At 48.1% G+C, this 12,846-nt stretch overlaps 2 non-coding genes across 2 annotated transcripts; both read right to left on the bottom strand.

Moving 5' to 3' along the window:
* Window positions 1–5,786: 5,786 nt before the first annotated feature.
* LOC147526247 (signal recognition particle RNA) lies at window positions 5,787–6,085 on the bottom strand. The gene has a single exon (XR_015222967.1).
* On the bottom strand, window positions 6,086–6,276 carry LOC147526246 (signal recognition particle RNA). The gene has a single exon (XR_015222968.1).
* Between the last annotated feature and the right edge of the window lie 6,570 nt (window positions 6,277–12,846).

Here is a 12,846-nt window from a genome sequence, read left to right as displayed (position 1 = left end):
AGGACCAATATATGGCATCCTATTATTATTACCCAGCTGTCATGAATCGAAACTGAATGTAATTAACTAATTAACTAAGGTATAGACCCTGCCTACAAAAGGCGGGCCATCGCCTCCTGGTTGTGGAAGATGCAATGGCATCCTTGGAGCTGCAGTCCAGGCTGGTGAGCAACATCTGGTGATCCTGATGTGGTAAGTCTGAGAGACTCTGAGGACTGTGACTCCCTTGCTGGAGCCAGAGTAGCCGGAGCCAGGGCTAGAGTGAGAGTCCTTTGGTAAAGAAGGTAAAGTGGCAAGCCCTGATGTGGTATTTGTGGGAAGGGAAGTGTGCTGGAGTTGGAATGAATGGACTGGGTCTCTACTCACTGTAAAGCCTTCACTTTCCTCTAAAAACAAAAAAATGTAAAACAAAAAGGGGGAATTATGGCATCCTATTATGTTGTGGGTTAGACTGAACCCCCCCACGCAGCCGGTCACTCCCCTTCCCCCACCCCCAGGAATGAGGGAGAGAATTAAAGGATAAATGGGAAACCTGTGAGTTGAGATAAGAACAATTTAATACAGATGATTTAATACACAGTGTAGATGCTCACCACCCCCTCGTATGCGAAGCCCGTCTTGTCCCAAAGCTGCAATCCTGGATGAACGCGAGGCCCTGAAATAGAGAGGAGCAGAGAGAGATAGTACTCTGAGAGTGGGAGTACTGGGAGAGAGAGAAAAAGAAAGAAAAACAATAGAGCAAAAGCACAGCAAGCGCAAAAGTGGCAAAAGAGCTAAAGTGCAAAAGCCCTTCTTTCCGGCTGACCCTCACTTTTATACTGGGCATGACGCTGCATGTGGTTCCACCACAAATCACAAGGGGAATCGTGTCCCCCTTGTCCCAGCTATGCTCCCCCCTTATCCTGCCGTGTTTCTGCACTCCGGCACACTGAAAAGTCCTTGGAGTCTCAAACATCAACTTGCTATCAGCATTCTTCTCAGAGCGAGCCTCTGAGTAAAACCAAAACACGGAGCTCTTCTAGCTGTTAAAAAGAAGAGCTAACTGTCCCCGTTAAAACTAGGACATATTATTATTACCCAGCTGGCATGAATTGAAACTGAATGTAATTAACTAAGGTATAGACCCTGCCTACAAAAGGTGGGCCATTTCCTCCTGGCTGCGGAAGATGCAACGGCATCCTTGGAGCTGCAGCCCAGGCTGGTGAGCAACACCAATAAAGTAACAGAGTCTTGCTTCAGAGATGAGCCATGTCACAGAGTCTAGAGTCAACTAGGCATTCCTGGTGAGAGTTCAGTAATTTTCCCCTTTAATCAGATCACCTTTATGGCTGCTCACATCAGAAGCAGGGACAGGTAATCTGGGAGGAATACAGAGGCACTCTCTGAACACACGGAGACATGGTTAGGAAAGCCAAAGCCCAAAAGGAACTGAATCTGGCAAGGAATGCCGAGGAACACAAGAAGGGCTTCTATAAGTACATAAGTGACAAAAGGAGGACTAGGGAAAATGTGAGGCCCACTGCTAAATGAGACAGGGGACCTGGTTACACAGGACATGGAAAAGGCTGAGGTACTGAATGCCACCTTTGCCTCAGTATTTGCTAGCAAGACTGGCCTTCAGGAATCCCAGGTCCAAGAGACCAGGGGGAAAGTCTGGAAGACATACTCTTGGTGGAAAAGGATCAGGTCAGGGAATACTTCAGCAAACTTAAGTATTAACTTATGGCATCAGATCATTATTAGCCAGCTGGACTGAGTTAACTAATTAACTCAAGGTACCGATCCTGCCTACAAGAGGCAGGCCATTTCCTCCTGGCTGTGGAAGATGCAACAGCGTCCTTGGTGCCGCAGCCCAGGCTGGTGAGCAACATTAACTTAATAGATAAGTTCATGGGCCTTGATGGAACGCACCCACAAGTGCTGAGAGAGCTGGCAGATGTCATTGCAAGGCCACTTGATAATCTTTGATAATCAATAATGGTGACTGGGAGAGGTGCCTGAGGAGTGGAGGAAAGCAAATGTGGCTCCTATCTTCAAGAAGGATAACCCAGGGAACTACAGGCTGGTCAGCCTCATCTCGATCCCTGGGAAGGTAATGGAGCAGCTAATCCTGGAAATCATTTCCAGGCACATGAAAGGCAAGAAGGTCATCGAGAGTAGTCAGCATGGCTTCACCAAGGGGAAGTCATGCTTGACCAACTTGATAAACTTCTATGATGAAACGACTGGCTTGGTAGATGAGAGGAGAACAGTGGATATTGTCTACCTTGACTCACTAAGGCTTTTGATGCTGTCTCCCATAAGAGGCTCATGGAGAAGCTGCTGATGTATGGGCTGTGTTTGTGGGTTAGGCCGCTCCAGCAAACAAACCGCGCCCCCCCCCAGTCGTTGACTCACCCTCCCCCAGCCCCAGGAATGAGGGAGAGAATTAAAGGATAAATGGGATACCCGTGGGTTGAGATAAGAACAATTTAATACAGATGATTTAATACACAGTGTAGATGCTCACCACCCCCTTGTATGCGAAGCCCGTCTTGTCCCGAAGCTGCAATCCCAGACAAACGCGAGGCCTCAAAATAGAGAGGGGCAGAGAGAGAGAGTACTCGGAGAGTGGGAGTACTGGGAGAGAGAGGAAAAAAAAAAAGGCAATAGAGCAAAAGCGCAGCAAGCGCAGAAGAGCAAAAGCGCAAAAGCCCTTCTTTCCGGCTGACCCTCACTTTTATACTGGGCATGACGCTGCATGATATGGAATACTAATTGGCCAGTTTGGCCCTCAATCTTAAGTTCCACCACAAATCACAAGGGGAATCATGGCCCCCTTGTCCTGGCTATGCTCCCCCCTTATCCCGCCGTGCTTCTGCACTCCAGCACACTGAAAAGTCCTTGGAGTCTCACGTCCAACCACAAACATCAACTTGCTATCAGCATTCTTCTCAGAGTGAGCCTCTGAGTAAAACCAAAACACGGAGCTCTTCTAGCTGCTAAAAAGAAGAGCTAACTCTGTCCCAGCTAAAACCAGGACAGGCTGGATGAGCAGACAGTGAGGTAGACTGAAAACTGGCTGAACGGTTGGGTCCAGAGGGTGGTGATTAGTCGCACAAAGTCTAGTTGGAGGCCAGTAACTAGTGGTGTACCCCAGGGGTCAAAACTGGTTCCAGTCCTGTTCAACATCTTAATGATCTGGATGATGAGGCAGGGTGTACCCTCAGCAAGTTTGCAGATGATACCAAACTGTGAGGAGTCATGCTGTCAAATTAGGAGGGTTGTGCTGCCATCCAGAGGGACCTGAACAGGCTGCAGAAATGGGCTGACAGGAACCTCATGAAGTTCAACAAGGAGAAGTGCCAAGTCCTGCACCTGAGAAGTAACAACCCCAGGCACCAGTATATGCTGGGGGCTACCCAGCTGGAAAGCAGCTTTGCAGAAAAGGACCTGGGTGTCCTGGTGGACACCAAGTTGAACATGGGGTTTCCTCCCCCACTGTGGTCAGATCTCTCACTGTAGTAAATTGTCATAAATCTTTTGGGGTCATAGGATTAAAATGTTAAAGAGAGAAAAATTAAGTTTTAGTTACTCCCTTCACTTTTTGATACTGTCGATACAACTTTAAAGTGAACATATTAAGACATCTCGATCCTCAATGAAACTTTGGGGTAAAAAAAATAGTGGAGAAGAGTTGATGCAGGTACTTTGTTTTACCAAGCTCTGGTGGCTATTAATTCTGCCTCTTCTGCACATGAACTCATATCAGAAGTGGTCCAGGAATAAGACACCTCCAAAACTGAATCTCTATACGCTATGTGAACATGACATTGATTTTCTTGGAAAGACAACACCTGGAACCTCACAGACATAACAGAAGTGTCATAATTGGCACTTATATAATTTTAAAAAGGTTTAAACATTCAGATGAAACCCTGAAGTTTAAAGTGAAAGGGGGTTGCATAAGAAGAGGGAGCTCACCAGTCTGCCAGAAGCAGTTATGCAAGCACTTCCTCATCACATCAGCCAAACACATCTTCCAGAGCACATCCAGCACGGCATCAAATGAGCATATCACTGACATCTTAGATTGGTATAGAAGATGATGCTCAGTGAAAAAATACCAGTTCCAGAACTGAAAGCATTTGCAATTTGCAGCTTGACCTCTCAGCCCAGCTTTTGTCTTATTTTCTGCTGATATGGACCTGCTGAGAAACACTAGCGTTTTTAGAATAAGGAAGCATAGTTGTTTCTCTCACATATTCTCACTCCTCTCTATTTTAAGTATATCTGCTGTTATATTGTTGGCAAGATGCTTCACTAATGATAAGTTTGTAGTAACCTGTAATAGCATGTCCTGGATTTGGCTGGGATAGTGTTAACCTTTCACAGGAAAAGTGGGAGGGGGCACAGCTCGGGCAACTGACCGGAATTAGTTAGAGGGCTATTGGACACCATATGCATCATGCCTGGAGACTATAAATTGAGGGAGCTAGGCAAAGGAGGGGCTGTTTTGCATCTTCAGCTGCTGCAAGCGGGCTGGGCTGTGTGAGGTTCCGGCTTTGGTGGTCGGCACGGTGAGCATTTGTACTGCTCGTTTTGCACTGCTCTCTTTTTATTAATATTATCGTTGTTATTACTCTTTTCTCGTTTTGTGGGTTTTTTTTGTACTGTTCTATTAAATCGTCCTTATTCCATCCCACGTGCTTTACTCTTTTTCTTCTGATTTTCTCCTCCCATCTCGCTGAGGGGGAGGAGTGAGTGAGTGGGGGCATGGTTGCTCAGCTACCAGCTGGGCTAAACCACGACATAGTAGTATATACACCTACATGGTTGTTGCTGTTATTGGCAGCTGCTATACGCTCGATAGCTGCTATTATTGACTACTGCCATGCTAGGGTCAATTTAGATTGGACATAAGGAAGAAATTCTTTAGTAGGAGGATGTTCTGGTTTCAGCTGGGACAGAGTTAGCTCTTCTTTTTAGCAGCCAGAAGAGCTCTGTGTTTTGGTTTTAGTCTGAGACTTGCTCTGAGAAGAATGCTGATAGCGCACTGATGTTTATAGTTGGCACTGAGGCCTCAAGGACTTTTCACCTTGCTGTGTTCTTGCTGGTGTGCAGGAACACAACAGGATAGGGGGGAGCATGGCTGGGACAAAGGGTCCAGGGATCCTTAGCTAGGAAAGGACAGGCCTTGGTCAAGGGGTGGTGAGCAATTACACTGTGCATCTCTTGTTTGTATATATTATCATTGTTGTACATGTATACATTCATACAGTAGTAGTATTAAATTGTTCTTATTTCAACCCATGAATCTCTTTCCCTTTTCTCCTTTAATTCTCTTCCCCATCCCCTGGCAGTGGGAGAGGGTGAGTGAGCAGCTGTGTGGAGTTTAGTTGCCGACTGGGTTAAACCACAACAGTCCTTTGTGGCACCCAATGTGGGGCTCGAAAGGTTGAGATAATGACAGATTTGACTGGAATATGTTAAAATAAATTTACTGTAATTCTTCATTATGTTTTCTTGGATGTCGCTGGTGTCCTGGTTTTAGCTGGGACAGAGTTAGCTCTTCTTTTTAGCAGCTAGAAGAGCTCCGTGTTTTGGTTTTACTCAGAGGCTCGCTCTGAGAAGAATGCTGATAGCAAGTTGATGTTTGAGACTCCAAGGACTTTTCAGTGTGCCAGAGTGCAGAAGCATGGCGGGATAAGGGGGAAAGAGAGAACGAGGAGATCAATCTGTAACTGACTGTGAACAATCAATTGAGATAACCCACTACCTTCGGACCAGCCCGCTGCAGGGCACTAAAGAAGCTGGGTCCCACCCTCTTGCCCAGGCTGTGCTACAGGGACCGTTCACAGGTGCCATCCCACTACTGACCGGCACGGGAGCTTTGACCTGCTCCGTCTCCGACCTGGGCCAGTTCACCCCTCCTTAGGCGACCTGGTAGCCCCCGGCTCCCCCAGGACCACCATATCGATGCCGGCCTTAGCGCGGACACCCGCTCGGCACAGCTCGCTGCAGCCCAGAACCCCCGGGCTCAAGCTGTCCGCCAGCCTCAGCCTCCCCGGCGCTTGGATTACAGGCACAAGCCACTGTGCCCGGCTACACTGCAGTGCCTATTCACAGGCGCCATCCTGCTACTGACCGGCACGGGAGCTTTGACCTGCTCCGTCTCTGACCTGGGCCGGTTCACCCCTCCTTAGGTCGACCTGGTGTCCCCCGGCTCCCTGGGGCTCACCATATTGATGCCAGCCTTAGCGCGGACGCCCACTCAGCATAGCGCACTGCAGCCCAGAACTCCCGGGCTCAAGCGATCCGGCGGGCTCAGCCTCCCGAGTAGCTGGGACTACAGGCTCACGCCACCGTGCCCTGTAGTCAACAGAATGTTGTTTTATGTGCTCTCACAGTTGTTTTTGGAGTTGTATAATTTAGCACCTTATCTGCCATATATGTTGTTTGTCGGTATTTATTCGCGGTCTACTATCTCTGAGTGTTGGACTGGGACGAAAGGCATTTTTTTCCCTAATTAAGAGTATTGCTGTGCTGTGTGGTACTGATTAAATCATGGGTGTTGGCACCAGTTCTGTATGTGTATTTGGTGGTGCAGAGGGGGGTGGTGATGTGGACCTCATTTACTAATTTTAAGCGCCACCTGGCCAGTGTCATTGCCAATTACACTGGTAGCTTCTTTCCTTTGGAGAGCTGATACATGAGGGGGACGTCTCCCTTTATTCTCCCCTCCCCCTCCAGACCATTTACAAAAGCTTTTGTGAATTTTGAGAATACTGAATATCATTGGAATAGTCTAAACAGTATAATCCTGTTGCAAGGTCTCGTGAATGTATGTGTAATTATCTGTTTAGGGTTAATCGACTGTTTAAAAACTTCTGCCAATTCATTACTCATGTTATTTTGCTCACTATCTCAACCCCTGTGACAAGCACTGTGGCTACTGACACCCTGGCTTCTGGTGCTCAGTGCAAATGCTGTGCTCAAGCCACTACAACAAGTGCTGCATCTACTCAGACTACAACGTTATCAGCTGCTCCCTTATGGAAGAGGAAATGTGTACGAAAGTCAGAATGTAGAGTAGAGGATGATGATGAAGAGGAACCGGGGTCATCACAACAACCAGAGAAAGAGGAAGAACTTTCCACTTACTCAGAAGAGGAAGAGGTGGCAGGTGACTCTCAAGCAGGGCTGTCACAACAACGAGAGAGAAAGAGGGAATGTTCTGTTTCTCCCCCTGAGGAAGAACTTGGCAGAGGAGAAAGGAAGATCTCATAGATGAGACAATAACCACTCAATCTCTAAACATGAGTGAGCTGCAAGACATTCGAAAAGATTACAGCCATCATGAAGCTGAGCCCATTGTCACCTGGTTGCTCAGATGCTGGGACATGGGAGCCGGTAGTCTGGAGTTAGATGGTAAAGAAGCCAGGCAGCTGGGAGCCCTTGCTATGGATGGAGGCATTGATAAAGCGATTGGAAGACAGACACAAGTCCGCAGCCTTTGGAGATGGCTCCTGGCAGCTGTAAGGGAAAGGTATCCCTTCAAGGAAGAGGACTCATGTAATCCAGGCAAGTGGACCAACATAGAGAGAGGTATCCAGTAACTGAGGGAACTAGCCGTGCGAGAGGTGATTTATTATGACCTGAGAAACATGTGGTTATCCGAAGATCTGGATGACATACGGTGCATACGACCCATATGGCGGAAGATTCTATGGAGCATGCCACCATCATATTCTTCCTCACTGGCAGTGATGGAGATCGAGTGATCTTGGAAAAGATACACCATCCATGGGTGATGCAGTCACTCAACTCCAGTAATATGAAGAGAATATTTCCCTGTGTCGTTTGGCCTGTGTCGTGGCTGTGGAGAAACTGTCTGAGGAGTTCCGACAATTTAAAGAAATGTCCTCCTCCCTACCTGCACATTCCAGAATTTCAGCCGTTAGATGTGGAGAAACCTTTTGGCTGCTGCAGCATCCTGTGAAAGTTCTTTCCCTATGCAGGCTAACTAAGAAACACCTGTAGCTCGTTACACTGGGAAAGTTGCCCTGAAACAGGTGCTGTAGCATTCAGCCAATCACTCTGGGAGATGGATGGTCAAGTGACCAATAGCCTTGACCCATCTAGCAAACCATGTGACTCCTGACTATTTAAGGCGGGGTGTTTACTCTTAAGGGTGAGGCATTTCCTCCTGAGCCTTGGAGGAGTGTGAGCCTTCCTTAGAGTAGAGCCTAAAGCCTTAGCATTAGAACATTGGTCTGCTTGGAGCCACCTGAAGCCTTCTAGCTGCGACAACTGGTGACCCTGACGTGATCCAGCCACAACTAAGATCTGAAGGTACGTGCTTTTGTACACGGGGCTCCAAGGGACGAACTGCAAATTAGAATGATGGGACAAAGCTCCACAAAAGAAAGGATGATGTTTTCCATTCTCAAACCTGCAATGACAGTCGCAGGGGCTAAAATAAGTGATGAAGCTCTCTGTGAGCTGTTAGATTGGGCGGCAGAGCATGAATGCCTGACCGACCTCAACACCCCCTTTAGCTCAGAAGTGTGGAAGCAGCTAGGGGATAAGCTAATCTATGAAAGAGTATTTGGACAAAAGAACCTGACTGGTCTGCTACGTATTTGGGGAACTGTATATGATGTAATGCAGAAATGGATGGTAGAAAGGAAGGAAAAAGTATTGCCAGATTCTGATGAATCCACAAGTGAAGTTTCTGAAGGGGATGATGAATTATCTGAAAGGGGACTGACCACGGGTAGTGCACCAGTTGTGCCCCCGCTGTCCTCAGATATGGAGAAAGTTGTGGGGACTGCACAGAAGCTTTACCCCTCCCTGCGAGATTATGTCCAACCCAAGTGTCCTCCTTGTGATTTTTTGCGGGAATGCTCCTCCGGACAAGACAAAGCATCGGAGCGTCCCCCACCCTTCGCCCCAACAGCCTCCCCTTCTTCTGCGTCTCAACCGGCTACTTCAGCCATTACAGCAGAACGTGTTCTTCCTACTGCTCCGCCATTGGCCCCTCAACCAGACCAGGCACCACAAGGACAGTTCCCGGGCATGGCACCCTGGTTTACCGCAACTTCATGTCCTGCGGCATCACCCATAGCGCCCGGCTATCTGCCACGGGCACAAATGGAGCAACCCCAAACAACGCATTTCATAATACAGCAGGTTATGGCAGGCTTGCAAGGAATGGCGCAACAACTAACGGCATTGATGGAAATGTTGCGGCAGGTTACTGCTGCCGAATCTGTACCGGGACAACCTGGGCTGGCCGTGCCAACCGGCCCAGAAACGACCCCGGAAGTGGTGCCAAGTATGCCACTGACAACAGCAGTGGCACCTTCACAGACAGTGGTGCCGACACAAGTTTCCGCAACCCAGACTGCATCTCCCCGGACTGTTCCACAACCGGCCACAGCCTCCGCCTTTACACGACCCGTTGGCCCAGCGTCTGCATCCTGTCAGAAGCCATTGGACACACCCCTGCCTGATAATGTTTCATCACTGCAGGAAGCCGTGGCGACAGTCAGACAACAACAAACATGGCCGGCCCACAACCGTCCCTGGACGCTTCCCGAATGCAAGGTGACTGTGCGTCCAAAAAATTCAAAACGGTTCTGGGAAGAAGTCAAGAGGCGGGCTCTGGAGGCTGGCGACTGGGATCTAATAGAAAAAGTTGGGTTGCCTGAAAAGGGGTCTGAGCAGATTGTTCAGGGAAGTAATAAACGAACAGAGGATCTTATCCAAGCCTTCCCAGTACAAAAGGCGCTTCCTAACTGAGGTCAAATTGACAAACACGAAACCATGGCCTGGAAGGTAGTCCAAGACCTGCAAACCAAGGTAGCACAATATGGGTTAGACTCTCCTCAGGTCATGCAGATCATCAGGATATTAAATACTGACCTACTCTCCCCATTCGACATTAAACATCTAGGTCAGGTATTATTTCAACCAGTACAATATACGGTCTTCGAGGCCAATTGGAGAAGAATGGCTGAGAGAGCTGCAGCCGGAAATATGCAATTACCCCCCAACTGACCCCAGATACGGAGCTCCAGCAGATGCTCTACTGGGAGCCAATGCTTTCACTGACCCCGATTTTCAAGCTACATGGCACCCCCAAGTTCTTGAGCAAGCCCAAAAGATCGGCGTGGGAGCTCTATGAAAGGGCATAGATATGGCTGCCCCAAAAACACGGTACGTGAAGATTTATCAGGGGCAGAAAGAACACTTTTTATCTTTCGTAGAGAAAGTTGCTGCAGCCCTTGAAAAACAGGTCGAAGATGAAAACCTGAGACAACTACTATGTAAGCAGCTGGCAAAAGACAATGCCAATGAAGAATGTAGAAAAAGCATAAATTCCATGCCAGGGGAGCCTACACTAACAGAAATGATAGAAGCATGCTCTAAGCTAGAATCTGAAAGCTCTAAGTCTGCTCTGGCCACAATTCTATGGCCTATTCAACCCAAAAATGCTGACCCGGAACCGAAAAGACAACCTAAGAGGGACAATAGACAAAGACAGACGAGACATAGAAGAAACAAGGATAACAGGAGACCTGCTCGCCGCATAAGATGCGATAAGCCAGGCCACTCTGCGAGATATTGTGAATCCTTGTATCATGCCAATGGCCGACCCCTGACACGTTCGGGAAACTTCCCCAGGAGCGCAATGGGGATGTGCGCTCAGACAGAAATGTTTCCCCAGGGCATGATACCAACCCAGGCTTACTCAGCCAGCTTTCAGCCAGCACAAAGGGATCAGCCGGGGTGGATGTATGCACCGCAACAACAGTCGTCTTAGAATCCTGTCGGGTCTATAAGGTTCCCTTGGATGCGTTTGGGCCTCTAGGACATGGGCTAAGTGCATTATTGGTGGGCAGATCTAGTACCACCATTCAAGGGATCTTTGTTCACCCAGGAGTTATTGACGCTGACTTCACAGGACAAATTTGTGCGATGATTTCCACGCCCACCCCCCCGTCACAATACCGGAAAAGACTCGGATTGCTCAACTTGTACCCTTCAAATCAAGTGTCCCTAAGGCAAAACGACAGAGTCGTGAAGGTGGTGGCTTTGGTTCCACAGGACTTCCGCAAGTTTACTGGACTGCGGATATCTCCAGCCAAAAGCCACAGATGACTTGCACCTTAATATTGCCAGATGCCCAGCCGTCCAGGATCCAGCTCCGAGGTTTGATTGACACAGGGGCTGATGTGACAATTGTCTCCTTCTCTGCATGGCCTCCTACATGGCCTTTAGCCCCTGCGGGGTCAGCCATTGCAGGACTGGGAGGAACCACACAGAGTTATCGAAGCAAACGACCTGTGGTGGTAAAGAACGCAGAGGGTCAAACAGCTACAATTCGGCCCTATGTCACTACAGCTCCACTCAACCTCTGGGGGCGGGATGTCTTGGCGGCCTGGGGAGTACGTATCGGGACAAATTTTTGATGGGGGCCACTGTACTGAAGGGCGCACAGTATCCTACGTTCCCTTTGTGATGGTTAGCAAACAAACCCATCTGGCAACCTCAGTGGCCCCTACCAAAAGAAAAATTAGTCGCCCTTCATCAACTAGTTAAGGAACAATTACAACAGGGACACCTTGAACCTTCTACCAGTCCCTGGAATACGCCTGTCTTTGTAATTAAGAAGAAATCAGGAAAATGGAGATTGCTACAAGATCTCCGAAAAATCAATGCAGTAATGGAAAGCATGGGGACATTGCAGCCTGGTATGCCCTCACCCACCATGATTCCAGCAGGGTGGGAAATCTTGATCATTGATTTGAAGGACTGTTTTTTCACGATCCCCTTACATCCTAATGACAAACCAAAATTTGCCTTTACTGTACCTGCGGTTAACAACGCTGAACCTGCAAAGAGGTATCAATGGAAGGTCCTACCTCAGGGCATGAAGAACAGCCCAACTATCTGTCAATGGTACGTTGCTCAAGCTTTGTCCGGAATCCGTAAGCAGTTCCCTGAAGCATACTGCTACCATTACATGGATGATATCCTGGTAGCAGCATCCACCCAGGACGAGCTGCTGAAGATACAGCCTCGGCTACTCGCTGCTCTGCGTTCTTATGGATTGCAAGTGGCTCCGGAGAAAGTTCAACAGCATCCTCCTTGGAGATATTTAGGAGTCAAAATTTTGGACCAAACTATACAACACCAAGAGGTGCAATTCTCGAGTTCTATTAAGACCTTGAATGACGCTCAGAAACTGTTGGGCGTCATCAATTGGTTACGTCCCTATCTAGGGCTAACCACGGCGCAACTTGCGCCGCTCTTCAGTATTTTAAAGGGGGACCCTGAGTTGAATTCACCTCGAAAATTGACTCCTGAAGCGCGACGGGCACTAGAGGAGGTTCAACAGGCCATTTCTGCTCGTCAGGTTTACCGAATAGATCCCTGCATTGATATTACCGTTTTTATTACCACTCCAGATTCTCATCCAACAGGTATCATTGGCCAATGGAACAAACAGTGGTCTGACCCCTTGCATATTCTGGAATGGGTCTTTTTGCTGCACCAACCAAAAAAGACAGCATCTATGCTATTTGAATTAATTGCTTGTCTGATAATCAAATGCCGTCAGTGCTGTCTACAATTGATGGCAGCAGATCCTGCAATAATTGTTCTGCCAGTACAGCAGGAATACTTTGAGTGGAGTCTTACTAACAGTGCTCCTCTCCAAAGTGCGCTGGAAAATTTCTCAGGACAAATTGCATACCATCTGCCTAGCCATAAATTGCTGCAATTGGCAAGATCGACAAGCTTTACCTTGCGGCCAAAAAATAGCTGAGTGCCAGTACAAGGACCCACCATCTTCAC

This window comes from Tauraco erythrolophus, chromosome W (genome assembly GCF_009769465.1).
Source record: "Tauraco erythrolophus isolate bTauEry1 chromosome W, bTauEry1.pri, whole genome shotgun sequence".
Taxonomy (NCBI): Eukaryota; Metazoa; Chordata; class Aves; order Musophagiformes; family Musophagidae; genus Tauraco; species Tauraco erythrolophus.
The sequence above is the reverse complement of the archived record's forward strand: the minus strand, read 5'-3'. Positions and strand labels throughout refer to the sequence as shown.